This window comes from Carassius carassius, chromosome 7, assembly GCF_963082965.1.
Source record: "Carassius carassius chromosome 7, fCarCar2.1, whole genome shotgun sequence".
Lineage (NCBI taxonomy): Eukaryota > Metazoa > Chordata > Actinopteri > Cypriniformes > Cyprinidae > Carassius > Carassius carassius.
Window position 1 is genome coordinate 14817129 of NC_081761.1, and position 21961 is coordinate 14839089.

Sequence of the window (21961 nt, forward strand, 5' to 3'; positions counted from 1 at the left end):
TCCCACAAGTCCACACAGAGCTGGCTATAGTGTCATATTGAAGTTATCATGCTGAAATTTCTTGCATAGCACCCTTAAATGAAAGCCCTCAAAGACGACCCAGGTGGGACTTTGCACCCACAATTCCCAGCTCCGGAGGCTGATGCCTTATCCATTAGGTCACTGGGCCTTGCTCACTGGTGAACCCAGAGATATTGACAGACAGTCAGAAACAATCTAAAAGTGAAATCATGGTATTGCCAGTTCTATGCTAATTCTTGTGTCTACAGTAAAGTCATCGTCCTAGAATTTCTTACTTGCACCGCCAACATAAATGCCACCCTTGAAAGATGAACCCACAATCCTCAGCTCCGAAGACCGATGCATTAGGCCACTGGGCCTTGTTCACCGGTGAACCCAGAGGCATTGACAGACAGTCAGAAACAAACTAAACTGAAAGAGTTTTCATGAAATTGCCAGTTCTCATGTTCCATTGGCAGTTCTATGCTAACTCTCATGTTCCTTTATCACAGCTATTCTGTCTCTTTGAACTTATAATCCTGGTACCTGTTGCGCAGCCAACTTAAATCTAACCTATTTAAGACAACTCAGGTGGTAATTTAATTCACAACCCCATTTCCGAAGGATGATGCCTTATTTATTAGACAACTGGGCATTTTCTGTGATTAAACCTTGAGGTTTTCATTAACATTCTTGTGCAAGCTAAATTGAAAGTGATTTAAAAAAAAGCCAGTTCTATGCTAATTCTTGTGTCTAGAGTGAAGTTATCAACCTTGAATTTCTTTCTTGCACTGCCAGCTTAATGTAACTCCTGAAAACTGACCCAGGTGGGACTCGAACCCACAATCTTCAGCTCAATGCCTTATCCTTTTGGCCACTGGACCTTTTCCCACAAGTCCACACAGAGCTGGCTATAGTGTCATATTGAAGTTATCATGCTGAAATTTCTTGCATAGCACCCTTAAATGAAAGCCCTCAAACACGACCCAGGTGGGACTTTGCACCCACAATTCCCAGCTCCGGAGGCTGATGCCTTATCCATTAGGCCACTGGGCCTTGCTCACTGGTGAACCCAGAGATATTGACAGACAGTCAGAAACAATCTAAAAGTGAAATCATGGTATTGCCAGTTCTATGCTAATTCTTGTGTCTACAGTAAAGTTATCGTCCTTGAATGTCTTTCTTGCACTGCTAGCTTAAATGTAACTCTTGAAAGATGACCCAGGTGGGACTCGAACCCACAATCCTCAGCTCCGAAGGCTGATGCCTTATCCATTAGGCCACTGGGCCTTGCTCTCTAGTGAACCCAGAGGCATTTACAGACAGTCAGAAACAAACTAAACTGAAAGCAATATCACGAAATTGCCAGTTCTATGCTTATTCTTGTGAAAATAGTGTCATATTGAAGTTATTATCCTGAAATTTTTTGCATAGCCCACTTAAATGAAAGCCCTCAAAGAGGGCCCAGGTGGGACTTGAACCCACAAATCCCAGCTCCGGAGACTGATGCCTTATCCATTAGGCCACTGGGCCTCATCTGTTAGTGAACCCAGACGCATTTACATACAGTCTTATCCAAAGCTGAACTGAGTGAGCTTTCAGAAAATTGCCTGTTCTATGCTAATTCTCATGACTTAAACCCACAATCTTCAGCTCTGAAGGTTGATGCCCCATCCGTTTGGCCACTGGACCTTTTCCCACAAGTCCACACAGAGGCATTTACAGACAGTCTTATCCAAGCTGAACTGAGTGAGCTTTCAGAAATTTGCCAATTTTATGCTTATTCTTGTGGCTATAGTGTCATATTGACATTATCGTCCTAGAATTTCTTACTTGCACCGCCAACATAAATGCCACCCTTGAATGATGAACCCACAATCCTCAGCTCCGAAGACCGATGCATTAGGCCACTGGGCCTTGTTCACCGGTGAACCCAGAGGCATTGACAGACAGTCAGAAACAAACTAAACTGAAAGAGTTTTCATGAAATTGCCAGTTCTCATGTTCCATTGGCAGTTCTATGCTAACTCTCATGTTCCTTTATCACAGCTATTCTGTCTCTTTGAACTTATAATCCTGGTACCTGTTGCGCAGCCAACTTAAATCTAACCTATTTAAGACAACTCAGGTGGTAATTTAATTCACAACCCCAGCTCCGAAGGATGATGCCTTATTTATTAGACAACTGGGCATTTTCTGTGATTAAGCCTGAAGTATTCATTAACATTCTGGTGCAAGCTAAATTGAAAGTGATTTAAAAAAAGCCAGTTCTATGCTAATTCTTGTGTCTAGAGTGAAGTGATCAACCTTGAATTTCTTTCTTGCACTGCCAGCTTAATGTAACTCCTGAAAACTGACCCAGGTGGGACTCGAACCCACAATCCTCAGCTCCGAAGGCTGATCCATTAGGCCACTGGGCCTTGTTCACTGGTGAACCCAGAGGCACTGAGAGACAGTCAGAAACAAACTAAGCTGAAAGAGTTTTCATGAAATTGACAGTTCTACGCTGAATCATGTGGCTATAGTGTCATATTGAAGTTATCATACTGAAATTTCATTCATGCACTGCCAACATAAACAACACCCTTGAAAGATGAATCCACAATCCTCAGCTCCGAAGGCTGATGCCTTATCCATTAGGCCACTGGGCCTTGTTCACCGGTGTACCCAGAGGCATTTACAGACAGTCTTATGCAAAGCTGATCTGAGTGAGCTTTCAGAAAATTGACAGTTCTATGCTAATCCTCATGACTTGAACCCACAATCTTCAGCTCGATGCCTTATCCTTTTGGCCACTGGACCTTTTCCCAGAAGTCCACACAGAGCTGGCTATAGTGTCATATTGAAGTTATCATGCTGAAATTTTTTGCATAGCACCCTTAAATGAAAGCCCTCAAAGACGACCCAGGTGGGACTTTGCACCCACAATTCCCAGCTCCGGGGGCTGATGCCTTATCCATTAGGCCACTGGGCCTTGCTCACTGGTGAACCCAGAGATATTGACAGACAGTCAGAAACAATCTAAAAGTGAAATCATGGTATTGCCAGTTCTATGCTAATTCTTGTGTCTACAGTAAAGTTATCGTCCTTGAATGTCTTTCTTGCACTGCCAGCTTAAATGTAACTCTTGAAAGATGACCCAGGTGGGACTCGAACCCACAATCCTCAGCTCCGAAGGCTGATGCCTTATCCATTAGGCCACTGGGCCTTGCTCTCTAATGAACCCAGAGGCATTTACAGACAGTCAGAAACAAACTAAACTGAAAGCAATATCGCGAAATTGCCAGTTCTATGCTTATTCTTGTGGAAATAGTGTCATATTGAAGTTATCATCCTGAAATTTTTTGCATAGCCCACTTAAATGAAAGCCCTCAAAGAGGGCCCAGGTGGGACTTGAACCCACAATTCCCAGCTCCGGAGGCTGATGCCTTATCCATTAGGCCACTGGGCCTCATCTCTTAGTGAACCCAGACGCATTTACATACAGTCTTATCCAAAGCTGAACTGAGTGAGCTTTCAGAAAATTGCCTGTTCTATGCTAATTCTCATGACTTAAACCCACAATCTTCAGCTCTGAAGGTTGATGCCCCATCCGTTTGGCCACTGGACCTTTTCCCACAAGTCCACACAGAGGCATTTACAGACAGTCTTATTCAAGCTGAACTGAGTGAGCTTTCAGAAATTTGCCAATTTTATGCTTATTCTTGTGGCTATATTGTCATATTGACGTTATCGTCCTAGAATTTCTTACTTGCACCGCCAACATAAATGCCACCCTTGAAAGATGAACCCACAATCCTCAGCTCCGAAGACCGATGCATTAGGCCACTGGGCCTTGTTCACCGGTGTACCCAGAGGCATTGACAGACAGTCAGAAACAAACTAAACTGAAAGAGTTTTCATGAAATTGCCAGTTCTCATGTTCCGTTGGCAGTTCTATGCTAACTCTCATGTTCCTTTATCACAGCTATTCTGTCTCTTTGAACTTATCATCCTGGTACCAGTTGCGCAGCCAACTTAAATCTAACCTATGAAAGACAACTCAGGTGGTAATTTAATTCACAACCCCCAGCTCAGAAGGTTGATGCCTTATTTATTAGACAACTGGGCATTTTCTCTGATTAAGCCTGAGGTATTCATTAATATTCTGGTGAAAGCTATATTGAAAGTTATTTAAAAAAAAGCCAGTTCTATGCTAATTCTTGGGTCTATAGTAAAGTTATCGTCCTTGGATTTTTTTCTTGCACTGCCAGCTTAAATGCAACTATTGAAAGATGACCCAGGTGGGACTCGAACCCACAATACTCAGCTCCGAAGGCTGATGCCTTATCCATTAGGCCGCTGGGCCTTGTTCGCTAGTGACCCCAGAGGCATTGACAGACAGTCAGAAACAAACTAAAAGCAATATCAGGAAATTGCCAGTTCTATGCTAATTCTTGTCTCTAGAGTGAAGTTATCAACCTTGAATTTCTTTCTTGCACTGCCAGCCTAATGTAACTCCTGAAAACTGACCCAGGTGGGACTCGAACCCACAATCCTCAGCTCCGAAGGCTGATGCCTTATCCATTAGGCCACTGGGCCTTGTTTACTGGTGAACCCAGAGGCACTGAGAGACAGTCAGAAACAAACTAAACTGAAAGAGTTTTCATGAAATTGACAGTTCTACGCTGAATCATGTGGCTATAGTGTCATATTGAAGTTATCATAATGAAATTTCATTGATGCACTGCCAACATAAACAACACCCTTGAAAGATGAATCCACAATCCTCAGCTCCGAAGGCTGATGCCTTATCCTTTTGGCCACTGGACCTTTTCCCACAAGTCCATAGTGTCATATTGAAGTTATCATGCTGAAATTTCTTGCATAGCCCCCTTAAATGAAAGCCCTCAAAGACGACCCAGGTGGGACTCGAACCCACAATCCTCAGCTCCGAAGGCTGATGCCTTATCCATTAGGCCACTGGGCCTTGCTCTCTAGTGAACCCAGAGGCATTTACAGACAGTCAGAAACAAACTAAACTGAAAGCAATATCGCGAAATTGCCAGTTCTATGCTTATTCTTGTGGAAATAGTGTCATATTGAAGTTATTATCCTGAAATTTTTTGCATAGCCCACTTAAATGAAAGCCCTCAAAGAGGGCCCAGGTGGGACTTGAACCCACAATTCCCAGCTCCGGAGGCTGATGCCTTATCCATTAGGCCACTGGGCCTCATCTGTTAGTGAACCCAGAAGCATTTACATACAGTCTTATCCAAAGCTGAACTGAGTGAGCTTTCAGAAAATTGCCTGTTCTATGCTAATTCTCATGACTTAAACCCACAATCTTCAGCTCTGAAGGTTGATGCCCCATCCGTTTGGCCACTGGACCTTTTCCCACAAGTCCACACAGAGGCATTTACAGACAGTCTTATCCAAGCTGAACTGAGTGAGCTTTCAGAAATTTGCCAATTTTATGCTTATTCTTGTGGCTATAGTGTCATATTGACGTTATCGTCCTAGAATTTCTTACTTGCACCGCCAACATAAATGCCACCCTTGAATGATTAACCCACAATCCTCAGCTCCGAAGACCGATGCATTAGGCCACTGGGCCTTGTTCACCGGTGAACCCAGAGGCATTGACAGACAGTCAGAAACAAACTAAACTGAAAGAGTTTTCATGAAATTGCCAGTTCTCATGTTCCATTGGCAGTTCTATGCTAACTCTCATGTTCCTTTATCACAGCTATTCTGTCTCTTTGAACTTATAATCCTGGTACCTGTTGCGCAGCCAACTTAAATCTAACCTATTTAAGACAACTCAGGTGGTAATTTAATTCACAACCCCAGCTCCGAAGGATGATGCCTTATTTATTAGACAACTGGGCATTTTCTGTGATTAAGCCTGAGGTATTCATTAACATTCTGGTGCAAGCTAAATTGAAAGTGATTTAAAAAAAGCCAGTTCTATGCTAATTCTTGTGTCTAGAGTGAAGTTATCAACCTTGAATTTCTTTCTTGCACTGCCAGCTTAATGTAACTCCTGAAAACTGACCCAGGTGGGACTCGAACCCACAATCCTCAGCTCCGAAGGCTGATGCCTTATCCATTAGGCCACTGGGCCTTGTTCACTGGTGAACCCAGAGGCACTGAGAGACAGTCAGAAACAAACTAAACTGAAAGAGTTTTCATGAAATTGACAGTTCTACGCTGAATCATGTGGCTATAGTGTCATATTGAAGTTATCATACTGAAATTTCATTCATGCACTGCCAACATAAACAACACCCTTGAAAGATGAATCCACAATCCTCAGCTCCGAAGGCTGATGCCTTATCCATTAGGCCACTGGGCCTTGTTCACCGGTGTACCCAGAGGCATTTACAGACAGTCTTATGCAAAGCTGATCTGAGTGAGCTTTCAGAAAATTGACAGTTCTATGCTAATCCTCATGACTTGAACCCACAATCTTCAGCTCGATGCCTTATCCTTTTGGCCACTGGACCTTTTCCCACAAGTCCACACAGAGCTGGCTATAGTGTCATATTGAAGTTATCATGCTGAAATTTCTTGCATAGCCCCCTTAAAAGAAAGCCCTCAAAGACGACCCAGGTGGGACTTTGCACCCACAATTCCCAGCTCCGGAGGCTGATGCCTTATCCATTAGGCCACTGGGCCTTGCTCACTGGTGAACCCAGAGATATTGACAGACAGTCAGAAACAATCTAAAAGTGAAATCATGGTATTGCCAGTTCTATGCTAATTCTAGTGTCTACAGTAAAGTTATCGTCCTTGAATGTCTTTCTTGCACTGCCAGCTTAAATGTAACTCTTGAAAGATGACCCAGGTGGGACTCAAACCCACAATCCTCAGCTCCGAAGGCTGATGCCTTATCCATTAGGCCACTGGGCCTTGCTCTCTAATGAACCCAGAGGCATTTACAGACAGTCAGAAACAAACTAAACTGAAAGCAATATCACGAAATTGCCAGTTCTATGCTTATTCTTGTGGAAATAGTGTCATATTGAAGTTATCATCCTGAAATTTTTTGCATAGCCCACTTAAATGAAAGCCCTCAAAGAGGGCCCAGGTGGGACTTGAACCCACAATTCCCAGCTCCGGAGGCTGATGCCTTATCCATTAGGCCACTGGGCCTCATCTCTTAGTGAACCCAGACGCATTTACATACAGTCTTATCCAAAGCTGAACTGAGTGAGCTTTCAGAAAATTGCCTGTTCTATGCTAATTCTCATGACTTAAACCCACAATCTTCAGCTCTGAAGGTTGATGCCCCATCCGTTTGGCCACTGGACCTTTTCCCACAAGTCCACACAGAGGCATTTACAGACAGTCTTATTCAAGCTGAACTGAGTGAGCTTTCAGAAATTTGCCAATTTTATGCTTATTCTTGTGGCTATATTGTCATATTGACGTTATCGTCCTAGAATTTCTTACTTGCACCGCCAGCTTAATGTAACTCCTGAAAACTGACCCAGGTGGGACTCAAACCCACAATCCTCAGCTCCGAAGGCTGATGCCTTATCCATTAGGCCACTGGGCCTTGTTCACTGGTGAACCCAGAGGCACTGAGAGACAGTCAGAAACAAACTAAACTGAAAGAGTTTTCATGAAATTGACAGTTCTACGCTGAATCATGTGGCTATAGTGTCATATTGAAGTTATCATACTGAAATTTCATTCATGCACTGCCAACATAAACAACACCCTTGAAAGATGAATCCACAATCCTCAGCTCCGAAGGCTGATGCCTTATCCATTAGGCCACTGGGCCTTGTTCACCGGTGTACCCAGAGGCATTTACAGACAGTCTTATGCAAAGCTGATCTGAGTGAGCTTTCAGAAAATTGACAGTTCTATGCTAATCCTCATGACTTGAACCCACAATCTTCAGCTCGATGCCTTATCCTTTTGGCCACTGGACCTTTTCCCACAAGTCCACACAGAGCTGGCTATAGTGTCATATTGAAGTTATCATGCTGAAATTTCTTGCATAACACCCTTAAATGAAAGCCCTCAAAGACGACCCAGGTGGGACTTTGCACCCACAATTCCCAGCTCCGGAGGCTGATGCCTTATCCATTAGGCCACTGGGCCTTGCTCACTGGTGAACCCAGAGATATTGACAGACAGTCAGAAACAATCTAAAAGTGAAATCATGGTATTGCCAGTTCTATGCTAATTCTAGTGTCTACAGTAAAGTTATCGTCCTTGAATGTCTTTCTTGCACTGCCAGCTTAAATGTACCTCTTGAAAGATGACCCAGGTGGGACTCGATCCCACAATCCTCAGCGCCGAAGGCTGATGCCTTATCCATTAGGCCACTGGGCCTTGCTCTCTAGTGAACCCAGAGGCATTTACAGACAGTCAGAAACAAACTAAACTGAAAGCAATATCGCAAAATTGCCAGTTCTATGCTTATTCTTGTGGAAATAGTGTCATATTGAAGTTATCATCCTGAAATTTTTTGCATAGCCCACTTAAATGAAAGCCCTCAAAGAGGTCCCAGGTGGGACTTGAACCCACAATTCCCAGCTCCGGAGGCTGATGCCTTATCCATTAGGCCACTGGGCCTCATCTGTTAGTGAACCCAGACGCATTTACATACAGTCTTATCCAAGCTGAACTGAGTGAGCTTTCAGAAATTTGCCAATTTTATGCTTATTCTTGTGGCTATATTGTCATATTGACGTTATCGTCCTAGAATTTCTTACTTGCACCGCCAACATAAATGCCACCCTTGAAAGATGAACCCACAATCCTCAGCTCCGAAGACCGATGCATTAGGCCACTGGGCCTTGTTCACCGGTGTACCCAGAGGCATTGACAGACAGTCAGAAACAAACTAAACTGAAAGAGTTTTCATGAAATTGCCAGTTCTCATGTTCCGTTGGCAGTTCTATGCTAACTCTCATGTTCCTTTATCACAGCTATTCTGTCTCTTTGAACTTATCATCCTGGTACCAGTTGCGCAGCCAACTTAAATCTAACCTATGAAAGACAACTCAGGTGGTAATTTAATTCACAACCCCCAGCTCAGAAGGTTGATGCCTTATTTATTAGAAAACTGGGCATTTTCTCTGATTAAGCCTGAGGTATTCATTAATATTCTGGTGAAAGCTATATTGAAAGTTATTTAAAAAAAAGCCAGTTCTATGCTAATTCTTGGGTCTATAGTAAAGTTATCGTCCTTGGATTTTTTTCTTGCACTGCCAGCTTAAATGCAACTATTGAAAGATGACCCAGGTGGGACTCGAACCCACAATACTCAGCTCCGAAGGCTGATGCCTTATCCATTAGGCCGCTGGGCCTTGTTCGCTAGTGACCCCAGAGGCATTGACAGACAGTCAGAAACAAACTAAAAGCAATATCAGGAAATTGCCAGTTCTATGCTAATTCTTGTCTCTAGAGTGAAGTTATCAACCTTGAATTTCTTTCTTGCACTGCCAGCCTAATGTAACTCCTGAAAACTGACCCAGGTGGGACTCGAACCCACAATCCTCAGCTCCGAAGGCTGATGCCTTATCCATTAGGCCACTGGGCCTTGTTTACTGGTGAACCCAGAGGCACTGAGAGACAGTCAGAAACAAACTAAACTGAAAGAGTTTTCATGAAATTGACAGTTCTACGCTGAATCATGTGGCTATAGTGTCATATTGAAGTTATCATAATGAAATTTCATTGATGCACTGCCAACATAAACAACACCCTTGAAAGATGAATCCACAATCCTCAGCTCCGAAGGCTGATGCCTTATCCTTTTGGCCACTGGACCTTTTCCCACAAGTCCATAGTGTCATATTGAAGTTATCATGCTGAAATTTCTTGCATAGCCCCCTTAAATGAAAGCCCTCAAAGACGACCCAGGTGGGACTCGAACCCACAATCCTCAGCTCCGAAGGCTGATGCCTTATCCATTAGGCCAATGGGCCTTGCTCTCTAGTGAACCCAGAGGCATTTACAGACAGTCAGAAACAAACTAAACTGAAAGCAATATCGCGAAATTGCCAGTTCTATGCTTATTCTTGTGGAAATAGTGTCATATTGAAGTTATTATCCTGAAATTTTTTGCATAGCCCACTTAAATGAAAGCCCTCAAAGAGGGCCCAGGTGGGACTTGAACCCACAATTCCCAGCTCCGGAGGCTGATGCCTTATCCATTAGGCCACTGGGCCTCATCTGTTAGTGAACCCAGAAGCATTTACATACAGTCTTATCCAAAGCTGAACTGAGTGAGCTTTCAGAAAATTGCCTGTTCTATGCTAATTCTCATGACTTAAACCCACAATCTTCAGCTCTGAAGGTTGATGCCCCATCCGTTTGGCCACTGGACCTTTTCCCACAAGTCCACACAGAGGCATTTACAGACAGTCTTATCCAAGCTGAACTGAGTGAGCTTTCAGAAATTTGCCAATTTTATGCTTATTCTTGTGGCTATAGTGTCATATTGACGTTATCGTCCTAGAATTTCTTACTTGCACCGCCAACATAAATGCCACCCTTGAATGATTAACCCACAATCCTCAGCTCCGAAGACCGATGCATTAGGCCACTGGGCCTTGTTCACCGGTGAACCCAGAGGCATTGACAGACAGTCAGAAACAAACTAAACTGAAAGAGTTTTCATGAAATTGCCAGTTCTCATGTTCCATTGGCAGTTCTATGCTAACTCTCATGTTCCTTTATCACAGCTATTCTGTCTCTTTGAACTTATAATCCTGGTACCTGTTGCGCAGCCAACTTAAATCTAACCTATTTAAGACAACTCAGGTGGTAATTTAATTCACAACCCCAGCTCCGAAGGATGATGCCTTATTTATTAGACAACTGGGCATTTTCTGTGATTAAGCCTGAGGTATTCATTAACATTCTGGTGCAAGCTAAATTGAAAGTGATTTAAAAAAAGCCAGTTCTATGCTAATTCTTGTGTCTAGAGTGAAGTTATCAACCTTGAATTTCTTTCTTGCACTGCCAGCTTAATGTAACTCCTGAAAACTGACCCAGGTGGGACTCGAACCCACAATCCTCAGCTCCGAAGGCTGATGCCTTATCCATTAGGCCACTGGGCCTTGTTCACTGGTGAACCCAGAGGCACTGAGAGACAGTCAGAAACAAACTAAACTGAAAGAGTTTTCATGAAATTGACAGTTCTACGCTGAATCATGTGGCTATAGTGTCATATTGAAGTTATCATACTGAAATTTCATTCATGCACTGCCAACATAAACAACACCCTTGAAAGATGAATCCACAATCCTCAGCTCCGAAGGCTGATGCCTTATCCATTAGGCCACTGGGCCTTGTTCACCGGTGTACCCAGAGGCATTTACAGACAGTCTTATGCAAAGCTGATCTGAGTGAGCTTTCAGAAAATTGACAGTTCTATGCTAATCCTCATGACTTGAACCCACAATCTTCAGCTCGATGCCTTATCCTTTTGGCCACTGGACCTTTTCCCACAAGTCCACACAGAGCTGGCTATAGTGTCATATTGAAGTTATCATGCTGAAATTTCTTGCATAGCCCCCTTAAAAGAAAGCCCTCAAAGACGACCCAGGTGGGACTTTGCACCCACAATTCCCAGCTCCGGAGGCTGATGCCTTATCCATTAGGCCACTGGGCCTTGCTCACTGGTGAACCCAGAGATATTGACAGACAGTCAGAAACAATCTAAAAGTGAAATCATGGTATTGCCAGTTCTATGCTAATTCTAGTGTCTACAGTAAAGTTATCGTCCTTGAATGTCTTTCTTGCACTGCCAGCTTAAATGTACCTCTTGAAAGATGACCCAGGTGGGACTCGATCCCACAATCCTCAGCGCCGAAGGCTGATGCCTTATCCATTAGGCCACTGGGCCTTGCTCTCTAGTGAACCCAGAGGCATTTACAGACAGTCAGAAACAAACTAAACTGAAAGCAATATCGCAAAATTGCCAGTTCTATGCTTATTCTTGTGGAAATAGTGTCATATTGAAGTTATCATCCTGAAATTTTTTGCATAGCCCACTTAAATGAAAGCCCTCAAAAGAGGTCCCAGGTGGGACTTGAACCCACAATTCCCAGCTCCGGAGGCTGATGCCTTATCCATTAGGCCACTGGGCCTCATCTGTTAGTGAACCCAGACGCATTTACATACAGTTTTATCCAAGCTGAACTGAGTGAGCTTTCAGAAATTTGCCAATTTTATGCTTATTCTTGTGGCTATATTGTCATATTGACGTTATCGTCCTAGAATTTCTTACTTGCACCGCCAACATAAATGCCACCCTTGAAAGATGAACCCACAATCCTCAGCTCCGAAGACCGATGCATTAGGCCACTGGGCCTTGTTCACCGGTGTACCCAGAGGCATTGACAGACAGTCAGAAACAAACTAAACTGAAAGAGTTTTCATGAAATTGCCAGTTCTCATGTTCCGTTGGCAGTTCTATGCTAACTCTCATGTTCCTTTATCACAGCTATTCTGTCTCTTTGAACTTATCATCCTGGTACCAGTTGCGCAGCCAACTTAAATCTAACCTATGAAAGACAACTCAGGTGGTAATTTAATTCACAACCCCCAGCTCAGAAGGTTGATGCCTTATTTATTAGACAACTGGGCATTTTCTCTGATTAAGCCTGAGGTATTCATTAATATTCTGGTGAAAGCTATATTGAAAGTTATTTTAAAAAAAGCCAGTTCTATGCTAATTCTTGGGTCTATAGTAAAGTTATCGTCCTTGGATTTTTTTCTTGCACTGCCAGCTTAAATGCAACTATTGAAAGATGACCCAGGTGGGACTCGAACCCACAATACTCAGCTCCGAAGGCTGATGCCTTATCCATTAGGCCGCTGGGCCTCGTTCGCTAGTGACCCCAGAGGCATTGACAGACAGTCAGAAACAAACTAAAAGCAATATCAGGAAATTGCCAGTTCTATGCTAATTCTTGTCTCTAGAGTGAAGTTATCAACCTTGAATTTCTTTCTTGCACTGCCAGCCTAATGTAACTCCTGAAAACTGACCCAGGTGGGACTCGAACCCACAATCCTCAGCTCCGAAGGCTGATGCCTTATCCATTAGGCCACTGGGCCTTGTTTACTGGTGAACCCAGAGGCACTGAGAGACAGTCAGAAACAAACTAAACTGAAAGAGTTTTCATGAAATTGACAGTTCTACGCTGAATCATGTGGCTATAGTGTCATATTGAAGTTATCATAATGAAATTTCATTGATGCACTGCCAACATAAACAACACCCTTGAAAGATGAATCCACAATCCTCAGCTCCGAAGGCTGATGCCTTATCCTTTTGGCCACTGGACCTTTTCCCACAAGTCCATAGTGTCATATTGAAGTTATCATGCTGAAATTTCTTGCATAGCCCCCTTAAATGAAAGCCCTCAAAGACGACCCAGGTGGGACTCGAACCCACAATCCTCAGCTCCGAAGGCTGATGCCTTATCCATTAGGCCACTGGGCCTTGCTCTCTAGTGAACCCAGAGGCATTTACAGACAGTCAGAAACAAACTAAACTGAAAGCAATATCGCGAAATTGCCAGTTCTATGCTTATTCTTGTGGAAATAGTGTCATATTGAAGTTATTATCCTGAAATTTTTTGCATAGCCCACTTAAATGAAAGCCCTCAAAGAGGGCCCAGGTGGGACTTGAACCCACAATTCCCAGCTCCGGAGGCTGATGCCTTATCCATTAGGCCACTGGGCCTCATCTGTTAGTGAACCCAGAAGCATTTACATACAGTCTTATCCAAAGCTGAACTGAGTGAGCTTTCAGAAAATTGCCTGTTCTATGCTAATTCTCATGACTTAAACCCACAATCTTCAGCTCTGAAGGTTGATGCCCCATCCGTTTGGCCACTGGACCTTTTCCCACAAGTCCACACAGAGGCATTTACAGACAGTCTTATCCAAGCTGAACTGAGTGAGCTTTCAGAAATTTGCCAATTTTATGCTTATTCTTGTGGCTATAGTGTCATATTGACGTTATCGTCCTAGAATTTCTTACTTGCACCGCCAACATAAATGCCACCCTTGAATGATTAACCCACAATCCTCAGCTCCGAAGACCGATGCATTAGGCCACTGGGCCTTGTTCACCGGTGAACCCAGAGGCATTGACAGACAGTCAGAAACAAACTAAACTGAAAGAGTTTTCATGAAATTGCCAGTTCTCATGTTCCATTGGCAGTTCTATGCTAACTCTCATGTTCCTTTATCACAGCTATTCTGTCTCTTTGAACTTATAATCCTGGTACCTGTTGCGCAGCCAACTTAAATCTAACCTATTTAAGACAACTCAGGTGGTAATTTAATTCACAACCCCAGCTCCGAAGGATGATGCCTTATTTATTAGACAACTGGGCATTTTCTGTGATTAAGCCTGAGGTATTTATTAACATTCTGGTGCAAGCTAAATTGAAAGTGATTTAAAAAAAGCCAGTTCTATGCTAATTCTTGTGTCTAGAGTGAAGTTATCAACCTTGAATTTCTTTCTTGCACTGCCAGCTTAATGTAACTCCTGAAAACTGACCCAGGTGGGACTCGAACCCACAATCCTCAGCTCCGAAGGCTGATGCCTTATCCATTAGGCCACTGGGCCTTGTTCACTGGTGAACCCAGAGGCACTGAGAGACAGTCAGAAACAAACTAAACTGAAAGAGTTTTCATGAAATTGACAGCTCTACGCTGAATCATGTGGCTATAGTGTCATATTGAAGTTATCATACTGAAATTTCATTCATGCACTGCCAACATAAACAACACCCTTGAAAGATGAATCCACAATCCTCAGCTCCGAAGGCTGATGCCTTATCCATTAGGCCACTGGGCCTTGTTCACCGGTGTACCCAGAGGCATTTACAGACAGTCTTATGCAAAGCTGATCTGAGTGAGCTTTCAGAAAATTGACAGTTCTATGCTAATCCTCATGACTTGAACCCACAATCTTCAGCTCGATGCCTTATCCTTTTGGCCACTGGACCTTTTCCCACAAGTCCACACAGAGCTGGCTATAGTGTCATATTGAAGTTATCATGCTGAAATTTCTTGCATAGCCCCCTTAAAAGAAAGCCCTCAAAGACGACCCAGGTGGGACTTTGCACCCACAATTCCCAGCTCCGGAGGCTGATGCCTTATCCATTAGGCCACTGGGCCTTGCTCACTGGTGAACCCAGAGATATTGACAGACAGTCAGAAACAATCTAAAAGTGAAATCATGGTATTGCCAGTTCTATGCTAATTCTTGTGTCTACAGTAAAGTTATCGTCCTTGAATGTCTTTCTTGCACTGCCAGCTTAAATGTAACTCTTGAAAGATGACCCAGGTGGGACTCGAACCCACAATTCTCAGCTCCGAAGGCTGATGCCTTATCCATTAGGCCACTGGGCCTTGCTCTCTAGTGAACCCAGAGGCATTTACAGACAGTCAGAAACAAACTAAACTGAAAGCAATATCGCGAAATTGCCAGTTCTATGCTTATTCTTGTGGAAATAGTGTCATATTGAAGTTATCTTCCTGAAATTTTTTGCATGGCCCACTTAAATGAAAGCCCTCAAAGAGGGCCCAGGTGGGACTTGAACCCACAATTCCCAGCTCCGGAGGCTGATGCCTTATCCATTAGGCCACTGGGCCTCATCTCTTAGTGAACCCAGACGCATTTACATACAGTCTTATCCAAAGCTGAACTGAGTGAGCTTTCAGAAAATTGCCTGTTCTATGCTAATTCTCATGACTTAAACCCACAATCTTCAGCTCTGAAGGTTGATGCCCCATCCGTTTGGCCACTGGACCTTTTCCCACAAGTCCACACAGAGGCATTTACAGACAGTCTTATCCAAGCTGAACTGAGTGAGCTTTCAGAAATTTGCCAATTTTATGCTTATTCTTGTGGCTATACTGTCATATTGACGTTATCGTCCTAGAATTTCTTACTTGCACCGCCAACATAAATGCCACCCTTGAAAGATGAACCCACAATCCTCAGCTCCGAAGACCGATGCATTAGGCCACTGGGCCTTGTTCACCGGTGAACCCAGAGGCATTGACAGACAGTCAGAAACAAACTAAACTGAAAGAGTTTTCATGAAATTGCCAGTTCTCATGTTCCATTGGCAGTTCTATGCTAACTCTCATGTTCCTTTATCACAGCTATTCTGTCTCTTTGAACTTATAATCCTGGTACCTGTTGCGCAGCCAACTTAAATCTAACCTATTTAAGACAACTCAGGTGGCAATTTAATTCACAAACCCAGCTCCGAAGGATGATGCCTTATTTATTAGACAACTGGGCATTTTCTGTGATTAAGCCTGAGGTATTCATTAACATTCTGGTGCAAGCTAAATTGAAAGTGATTTTTAAAAAAAAGCCAGTTCTATGCTAATTCTTGTGTCTAGAGTGAAGTTATCAACCTTGAATTTCTTTCTTGCACTGCCAGCTTAATGTAACTCCTGAAAACTGACCCAGGTGGGACTCGAACCCACAAACTTCAGCTCAATGCCTTATCCTTTTGGCCACTGGACCTTTTCCCACAAGTCAACACAGAGCTGGCTATAGTGTCATATTGAAGTTATCATGCTGAAATTTCTTGCATAGCACCCTTAAATGAAAGCCCTCAAAGACGACCCAGGTGGGACTTTGCACCCACAATTCCCAGCTCCGGAGGCTGATGCCTTATCCATTAGGCCACTGGGCCTTGCTCACTGGTGAACCCAGAGGCACTGAGAGACAGTCAGAAACAAACTAAACTGAAAGAGTTTTCATGAAATTGACAGTTCTACGCTGAATCATGTGGCTATAGTGTCATATTGAAGTTATCATACTGAAATTTCATTCATGCACTGCAAACATAAACAACACCCTTGAAAGATGAATCCACAATCCTCAGCTCCGAAGGCTGATGCCTTATCCATTAGGCCACTGGGCCTTGTTCACCGGTGTACCCAGAGGCATTTACAGACAGTCTTATGCAAAGCTGATCTGAGTGAGCTTTCAGAAAATTGACAGTTCTATGCTAATCCTCATGACTTGAACCCACAATCTTCAGCTCGATGCCTTATCCTTTTGGCCACTGGACCTTTTCCCACAAGTCCACACAGAGCTGGCTATAGTGTCATATTGAAGTTATCATGCTGAAATTTCTTGCATAGCACCCTTAAATGAAAGCCCTCAAAGACGACCCAGGTGGGACTTTGCACCCACAATTCCCAGCTCCGGAGGCTGATGCCTTATCCATTAGGTCACTGGGCCTTGCTCACTGGTGAACCCAGAGATATTGACAGACAGTCAGAAACAATCTAAAAGTGAAATCATGGTATTGCCAGTTCTATGCTAATTCTTGTGTCTACAGTAAAGTTATCGTCCTAGAATTTCTTACTTGCACCGCCAACATAAATGCCACCCTTGAAAGATGAACCCACAATCCTCAGCTCCGAAGACCGATGCATTAGGCCACTGGGCCTTGTTCACCGGTGAACCCAGAGGCATTGACAGACAGTCAGAAACAAACTAAACTGAAAGAGTTTTCATGAAATTGCCAGTTCTCATGTTCCATTGGCAGTTCTATGCTAACTCTCATGTTCCTTTATCACAGCTATTCTGTCTCTTTGAACTTATAATCCTGGTACCTGTTGCGCAGCCAACTTAAATCTAACCTATTTAAGACAACTCAGGTGGTAATTTAATTCACAACCCCATTTCCGAAGGATGATGCCTTATTTATTAGACAACTGGGCATTTTCTGTGATTAAACCTTGAGGTTTTCATTAACATTCTTGTGCAAGCTAAATTGAAAGTGATATAAAAAAAAGCCAGTTCTATGCTAATTCTTGTGTCTAGAGTGAAGTTATCAACCTTGAATTTCTTTCTTGCACTGCCAGCTTAATGTAACTCCTGAAAACTGACCAAGGTGGGACTCGAACCCACAATCTTCAGCTCGATGCCTTATCCTTTTGGCCACTGGACCTTTTCCCACAAGTCCACACAGAGCTGGCTATAGTGTCATATTGAAGTTATCATGCTGAAATTTCTTGCATAACACCCTTAAATGAAAGCCCTCAAAGATGACACAGGTGGGACTTTGCACCCACAATTCCCAGCTCCGGAGGCTGATGCCTTATCCATTAGGCCACTGGGCCTTGCTCACTGGTGAACCCAGAGATATTGACAGACAGTCAGAAACAATCTAAAAGTGAAATCATGGTATTGCCAGTTCTATGCTAATTCTAGTGTCTACAGTAAAGTTATCGTCCTTGAATGTCTTTCTTGCACTGCCAGCTTAAATGTACCTCTTGAAAGATGACCCAGGTGGGACTCGATCCCACAATCCTCAGCGCCGAAGGCTGATGCCTTATCCATTAGGCCACTGGGCCTTGCTCTCTAGTGAACCCAGAGGCATTTACAGACAGTCAGAAACAAACTAAACTGAAAGCAATATCGCAAAATTGCCAGTTCTATGCTTATTCTTGTGGAAATAGTGTCATATTGAAGTTATCATCCTGAAATTTTTTGCATAGCCCACTTAAATGAAAGCCCTCAAAGAGGTCCCAGGTGGGACTTGAACCCACAATTCCCAGCTCCGGAGGCTGATGCCTTATCCATTAGGCCACTGGGCCTCATCTCTTAGTGAACCCAGACGCATTTACATACAGTCTTATCCAAAGCTGAACTGAGTGAGCTTTCAGAAAATTGCCTGTTCTATGCTAATTCTCATGACTTAAACCCACAATCTTCAGCTCTGAAGGTTGATGCCCCATCCGTTTGGCCACTGGACCTTTTCCCACAAGTCCACACAGAGGCATTTACAGACAGTTTTATCCAAGCTGAACTGAGTGAGCTTTCAGAAATTTGCCAATTTTATGCTTATTCTTGTGGCTATATTGTCATATTGACGTTATCGTCCTAGAATTTCTTACTTGCACCGCCAACATAAATGCCACCCTTGAAAGATGAACCCACAATCCTCAGCTCCGAAGACCGATGCATTAGGCCACTGGGCCTTGTTCACCGGTGTACCCAGAGGCATTGACAGACAGTCAGAAACAAACTAAACTGAAAGAGTTTTCATGAAATTGCCAGTTCTCATGTTCCGTTGGCAGTTCTATGCTAACTCTCATGTTCCTTTATCACAGCTATTCTGTCTCTTTGAACTTATAATCCTGGTACCTGTTGCGCAGCCAACTTAAATCTAACCTATGAAAGACAACTCAGGTGGTAATTTAATTCACAACCCCCAGCTCAGAAGGTTGATGCCTTATTTATTAGACAACTGGGCATTTTCTCTGATTAAGCCTGAGGTATTCATTAATATTCTGGTGAAAGCTATATTGAAAGTTATTTAAAAAAAAGCCAGTTCTATGCTAATTCTTGGGTCTATAGTAAAGTTATCGTCCTTGGATTTCTTTCTTGCACTGCCAGCTTAAATGCAACTATTGAAAGATGACCCAGGTGGGACTCGAACCCACAATCCTCAGCTCCGAAGGCTGATCCATTAGGCCACTGGGCCTTGTTCACTGGTGAACCCAGAGGCACTGAGAGACAGTCAGAAACAAACTAACCTGAAAGAGTTTTCATGAAATTGACAGTTCTACGCTGAATCATGTGGCTATAGTGTCATATTGAAGTTATCATACTGAAATTTCATTCATGCACTGCCAACATAAACAACACCCTTGAAAGATGAATCCACAATCCTCAGCTCCGAAGGCTGATGCCTTATCCATTAGGCCACTGGGCCTTGTTCACCGGTGTACCCAGAGGCATTTACAGACAGTCTTATGCAAAGCTGATCTGAGTGAGCCTTCAGAAAATTGACAGTTCTATGCTTATCCTCATGACTTGAACCCACAATCTTCAGCTCGATGCCTTATCCTTTTGGCCACTGGACCTTTTCCCACAAGTCCACACAGAGCTGGCTATAGTGTCATATTGAAATTTCTTGCATAGCCCCCTTAAATGAAAGCCCTCAAAGACGACCCAGGTGGGACTTTGCACCCACAATTCCCAGCTCCGGAGGCTGATGCCTTATCCATTAGGCCACTGGGCCTTGCTCACTGGTGAACCCAGAGATATTGACAGACAGTCAGAAACAATCTAAAAGTGAAATCATGGTATTGCCAGTTCTATGCTAATTCTAGTGTCTACAGTAAAGTTATCGTCCTTGAATGTCTTTCTTGCACTGCCAGCTTAAATGTACCTCTTGAAAGATGACCCAGGTGGGACTCGATCCCACAATCCTCAGCGCCAAAGGCTGATGCCTTATCCATTAGGCCACTGGGCCTTGCTCTCTAGTGAACCCAGAGGCATTTACAGACAGTCAGAAACAAACTAAACTGAAAGCAATATAGCAAAATTGCCAGTTCTATGCTTATTCTTGTGGAAATAGTGTCATATTGAAGTTATCATCCTGAAATTTTTTGCATAGCCCACTTAAATGAAAGCCCTCAAAGAGGTCCCAGGTGGGACTTGAACCCACAATTCCCAGCTCCGGAGGCTGATGCCTTATCCATTAGGCCACTGGGCCTCATCTGTTAGTGAACCCAGACGCATTTACATACAGTCTTATCCAAGCTGAACTGAGTGAGCTTACAGAAATTTGCCAATTTTATGCTTATTCTTGTGGCTATATTGTCATATTGACGTTATCGTCCTAGAATTTCTTACTTGCACCGCCAACATAAATGCCACCCTTGAAAGATGAACCCACAATCCTCAGCTCCGAAGACCGATGCATTAGGCCACTGGGCCTTGTTCACCGGTGTACCCAGAGGCATTGACAGACGGTCAGAAACAAACTAAACTGAAAGAGTTTTCATGAAATTGCCAGTTCTCATGTTCCGTTGGCAGTTCTATGCTAACTCTCATGTTCCTTTATCACAGCTATTCTGTCTCTTTGAACTTATCATCCTGGTACCAGTTGCGCAGCCAACTTAAATCTAACCTATGAAAGACAACTCAGGTGGTAATTTAATTCACAACCCCCAGCTCAGAAGGTTGATGCCTTATTTATTAGACAACTGGGCATTTTCTCTGATTAAGCCTGAGGTATTCATTAATATTCTGGTGAAAGCTATATTGAAAGTTATTTAAAAAAAAAGCCAGTTCTATGCTAATTCTTGGGTCTATAGTAAAGTTATCGTCCTTGGATTTTTATCTTGCACTGCCAGCTTAAATGCAACTATTGAAAGATGACCGAAGTGGGACTCGAACCCACAATACTCACCTCCGAAGGCTGATGCCTTATCCATTAGGCCGCTGGGCCTCGTTCACTAGTGACCCCAGAGGCATTGACAGACAGTCAGAAACAAACTAAAAGCAATATCAGGAAATTGCCAGTTCTATGCTAATTCTTGTCTCTAGAGTGAAGTTATCAACCTTGAATTTCTTTCTTGCACTGCCAGCTTAATGTAACTCCTGAAAACTGACCCAGGTGGGACTCGAACCCACAATCCTCAGCTCCGAAGGCTGATGCCTTATCCATTAGGCCACTGGGCCTTGTTCACTGGTGAACCCAGAGGCACTGAGAGACAGTCAGAAACAAACTAAACTGAAAGAGTTTTCATGAAATTGACAGTTCTACGCTGAATCATGTGGCTATAGTGTCATATTGAAGTTATCATACTGAAATTTCATTCATGCACTGCCAACATAAACAACACCCTTGAAAGATGAATCCACAATCCTCAGCTCCGAAGGCTGATGCCTTATCCATTAGGCCACTGGGCCTTGTTCACCGGTGTACCCAGAGGCATTTACAGACAGTCTTATGCAAAGCTGATCTGAGTGAGCTTTCAGAAAATTGACAGTTCTATGCTAATCCTCATGACTTGAACCCACAATCTTCAGCTCGATGCCTTATCCTTTTGGCCACTGGACCTTTTCCCACAAGTCCACACAGAGCTGGCTATAGTGTCATATTGAAGTTATCATGCTGAAATTTCTTGCATAGCCCCCTTAAAAGAAAGCCCTCAA

General features: G+C 43.3%; 37 non-coding genes across 37 annotated transcripts; all 37 read right to left on the bottom strand.

Moving 5' to 3' along the window:
• Positions 1–819: 819 nt before the first annotated feature.
• On the bottom strand, positions 820–1056 carry trnar-ccg (transfer RNA arginine (anticodon CCG)). Its single transcript has 2 exons — positions 1020–1056; positions 820–855 (listed from the first exon to the last, which is right to left on the bottom strand). It is a non-coding gene; the product is annotated as a tRNA-Arg (tRNA).
• Positions 1057–1217: 161 nt separating this feature from the next.
• trnar-ucg (transfer RNA arginine (anticodon UCG)) lies at positions 1218–1290 on the bottom strand. Its single transcript has one exon. It is a non-coding gene; the product is annotated as a tRNA-Arg (tRNA).
• A 170-nt stretch (positions 1291–1460) lies between these two features.
• Positions 1461–1533, bottom strand: trnar-ccg (transfer RNA arginine (anticodon CCG)). Its single transcript has one exon. It is a non-coding gene; the product is annotated as a tRNA-Arg (tRNA).
• Positions 1534–2354: 821 nt separating this feature from the next.
• Positions 2355–2651, bottom strand: trnar-ucg (transfer RNA arginine (anticodon UCG)). Its single transcript has 2 exons — positions 2615–2651; positions 2355–2390 (listed from the first exon to the last, which is right to left on the bottom strand). It is a non-coding gene; the product is annotated as a tRNA-Arg (tRNA).
• A 484-nt stretch (positions 2652–3135) lies between these two features.
• On the bottom strand, positions 3136–3208 carry trnar-ucg (transfer RNA arginine (anticodon UCG)). Its single transcript has one exon. It is a non-coding gene; the product is annotated as a tRNA-Arg (tRNA).
• Positions 3209–3378: 170 nt separating this feature from the next.
• Positions 3379–3451, bottom strand: trnar-ccg (transfer RNA arginine (anticodon CCG)). Its single transcript has one exon. It is a non-coding gene; the product is annotated as a tRNA-Arg (tRNA).
• Positions 3452–4275: 824 nt separating this feature from the next.
• On the bottom strand, positions 4276–4348 carry trnar-ucg (transfer RNA arginine (anticodon UCG)). Its single transcript has one exon. It is a non-coding gene; the product is annotated as a tRNA-Arg (tRNA).
• Positions 4349–4508: 160 nt separating this feature from the next.
• Positions 4509–4581, bottom strand: trnar-ucg (transfer RNA arginine (anticodon UCG)). The gene has a single exon. It is a non-coding gene; the product is annotated as a tRNA-Arg (tRNA).
• A 315-nt stretch (positions 4582–4896) lies between these two features.
• Positions 4897–4969, bottom strand: trnar-ucg (transfer RNA arginine (anticodon UCG)). The gene has a single exon. It is a non-coding gene; the product is annotated as a tRNA-Arg (tRNA).
• A 170-nt stretch (positions 4970–5139) lies between these two features.
• Positions 5140–5212, bottom strand: trnar-ccg (transfer RNA arginine (anticodon CCG)). Its single transcript has one exon. It is a non-coding gene; the product is annotated as a tRNA-Arg (tRNA).
• Positions 5213–6033: 821 nt separating this feature from the next.
• On the bottom strand, positions 6034–6106 carry trnar-ucg (transfer RNA arginine (anticodon UCG)). Its single transcript has one exon. It is a non-coding gene; the product is annotated as a tRNA-Arg (tRNA).
• Positions 6107–6821: 715 nt separating this feature from the next.
• trnar-ucg (transfer RNA arginine (anticodon UCG)) lies at positions 6822–6894 on the bottom strand. Its single transcript has one exon. It is a non-coding gene; the product is annotated as a tRNA-Arg (tRNA).
• Positions 6895–7064: 170 nt separating this feature from the next.
• trnar-ccg (transfer RNA arginine (anticodon CCG)) lies at positions 7065–7137 on the bottom strand. The gene has a single exon. It is a non-coding gene; the product is annotated as a tRNA-Arg (tRNA).
• Positions 7138–7470: 333 nt separating this feature from the next.
• trnar-ucg (transfer RNA arginine (anticodon UCG)) lies at positions 7471–7543 on the bottom strand. The gene has a single exon. It is a non-coding gene; the product is annotated as a tRNA-Arg (tRNA).
• Positions 7544–8258: 715 nt separating this feature from the next.
• Positions 8259–8331, bottom strand: trnar-ucg (transfer RNA arginine (anticodon UCG)). The gene has a single exon. It is a non-coding gene; the product is annotated as a tRNA-Arg (tRNA).
• Positions 8332–8500: 169 nt separating this feature from the next.
• trnar-ccg (transfer RNA arginine (anticodon CCG)) lies at positions 8501–8574 on the bottom strand. Its single transcript has one exon. It is a non-coding gene; the product is annotated as a tRNA-Arg (tRNA).
• A 664-nt stretch (positions 8575–9238) lies between these two features.
• On the bottom strand, positions 9239–9311 carry trnar-ucg (transfer RNA arginine (anticodon UCG)). The gene has a single exon. It is a non-coding gene; the product is annotated as a tRNA-Arg (tRNA).
• A 160-nt stretch (positions 9312–9471) lies between these two features.
• On the bottom strand, positions 9472–9544 carry trnar-ucg (transfer RNA arginine (anticodon UCG)). Its single transcript has one exon. It is a non-coding gene; the product is annotated as a tRNA-Arg (tRNA).
• A 315-nt stretch (positions 9545–9859) lies between these two features.
• Positions 9860–9932, bottom strand: trnar-ucg (transfer RNA arginine (anticodon UCG)). The gene has a single exon. It is a non-coding gene; the product is annotated as a tRNA-Arg (tRNA).
• A 170-nt stretch (positions 9933–10102) lies between these two features.
• trnar-ccg (transfer RNA arginine (anticodon CCG)) lies at positions 10103–10175 on the bottom strand. The gene has a single exon. It is a non-coding gene; the product is annotated as a tRNA-Arg (tRNA).
• An 821-nt stretch (positions 10176–10996) lies between these two features.
• trnar-ucg (transfer RNA arginine (anticodon UCG)) lies at positions 10997–11069 on the bottom strand. The gene has a single exon. It is a non-coding gene; the product is annotated as a tRNA-Arg (tRNA).
• A 715-nt stretch (positions 11070–11784) lies between these two features.
• On the bottom strand, positions 11785–11857 carry trnar-ucg (transfer RNA arginine (anticodon UCG)). Its single transcript has one exon. It is a non-coding gene; the product is annotated as a tRNA-Arg (tRNA).
• Positions 11858–12027: 170 nt separating this feature from the next.
• Positions 12028–12101, bottom strand: trnar-ccg (transfer RNA arginine (anticodon CCG)). Its single transcript has one exon. It is a non-coding gene; the product is annotated as a tRNA-Arg (tRNA).
• Positions 12102–12765: 664 nt separating this feature from the next.
• trnar-ucg (transfer RNA arginine (anticodon UCG)) lies at positions 12766–12838 on the bottom strand. Its single transcript has one exon. It is a non-coding gene; the product is annotated as a tRNA-Arg (tRNA).
• A 160-nt stretch (positions 12839–12998) lies between these two features.
• Positions 12999–13071, bottom strand: trnar-ucg (transfer RNA arginine (anticodon UCG)). The gene has a single exon. It is a non-coding gene; the product is annotated as a tRNA-Arg (tRNA).
• Positions 13072–13386: 315 nt separating this feature from the next.
• trnar-ucg (transfer RNA arginine (anticodon UCG)) lies at positions 13387–13459 on the bottom strand. Its single transcript has one exon. It is a non-coding gene; the product is annotated as a tRNA-Arg (tRNA).
• Positions 13460–13629: 170 nt separating this feature from the next.
• On the bottom strand, positions 13630–13702 carry trnar-ccg (transfer RNA arginine (anticodon CCG)). Its single transcript has one exon. It is a non-coding gene; the product is annotated as a tRNA-Arg (tRNA).
• Positions 13703–14523: 821 nt separating this feature from the next.
• On the bottom strand, positions 14524–14596 carry trnar-ucg (transfer RNA arginine (anticodon UCG)). Its single transcript has one exon. It is a non-coding gene; the product is annotated as a tRNA-Arg (tRNA).
• A 715-nt stretch (positions 14597–15311) lies between these two features.
• Positions 15312–15384, bottom strand: trnar-ucg (transfer RNA arginine (anticodon UCG)). The gene has a single exon. It is a non-coding gene; the product is annotated as a tRNA-Arg (tRNA).
• A 170-nt stretch (positions 15385–15554) lies between these two features.
• Positions 15555–15627, bottom strand: trnar-ccg (transfer RNA arginine (anticodon CCG)). Its single transcript has one exon. It is a non-coding gene; the product is annotated as a tRNA-Arg (tRNA).
• An 824-nt stretch (positions 15628–16451) lies between these two features.
• On the bottom strand, positions 16452–16688 carry trnar-ccg (transfer RNA arginine (anticodon CCG)). Its single transcript has 2 exons — positions 16652–16688; positions 16452–16487 (listed from the first exon to the last, which is right to left on the bottom strand). It is a non-coding gene; the product is annotated as a tRNA-Arg (tRNA).
• A 1602-nt stretch (positions 16689–18290) lies between these two features.
• Positions 18291–18363, bottom strand: trnar-ucg (transfer RNA arginine (anticodon UCG)). The gene has a single exon. It is a non-coding gene; the product is annotated as a tRNA-Arg (tRNA).
• A 169-nt stretch (positions 18364–18532) lies between these two features.
• Positions 18533–18606, bottom strand: trnar-ccg (transfer RNA arginine (anticodon CCG)). Its single transcript has one exon. It is a non-coding gene; the product is annotated as a tRNA-Arg (tRNA).
• An 824-nt stretch (positions 18607–19430) lies between these two features.
• On the bottom strand, positions 19431–19727 carry trnar-ucg (transfer RNA arginine (anticodon UCG)). Its single transcript has 2 exons — positions 19691–19727; positions 19431–19466 (listed from the first exon to the last, which is right to left on the bottom strand). It is a non-coding gene; the product is annotated as a tRNA-Arg (tRNA).
• A 470-nt stretch (positions 19728–20197) lies between these two features.
• trnaq-uug (transfer RNA glutamine (anticodon UUG)) lies at positions 20198–20270 on the bottom strand. The gene has a single exon. It is a non-coding gene; the product is annotated as a tRNA-Gln (tRNA).
• Positions 20271–20439: 169 nt separating this feature from the next.
• On the bottom strand, positions 20440–20513 carry trnar-ccg (transfer RNA arginine (anticodon CCG)). The gene has a single exon. It is a non-coding gene; the product is annotated as a tRNA-Arg (tRNA).
• Positions 20514–21411: 898 nt separating this feature from the next.
• Positions 21412–21484, bottom strand: trnar-ucg (transfer RNA arginine (anticodon UCG)). The gene has a single exon. It is a non-coding gene; the product is annotated as a tRNA-Arg (tRNA).
• Between the last annotated feature and the right edge of the window lie 477 nt (positions 21485–21961).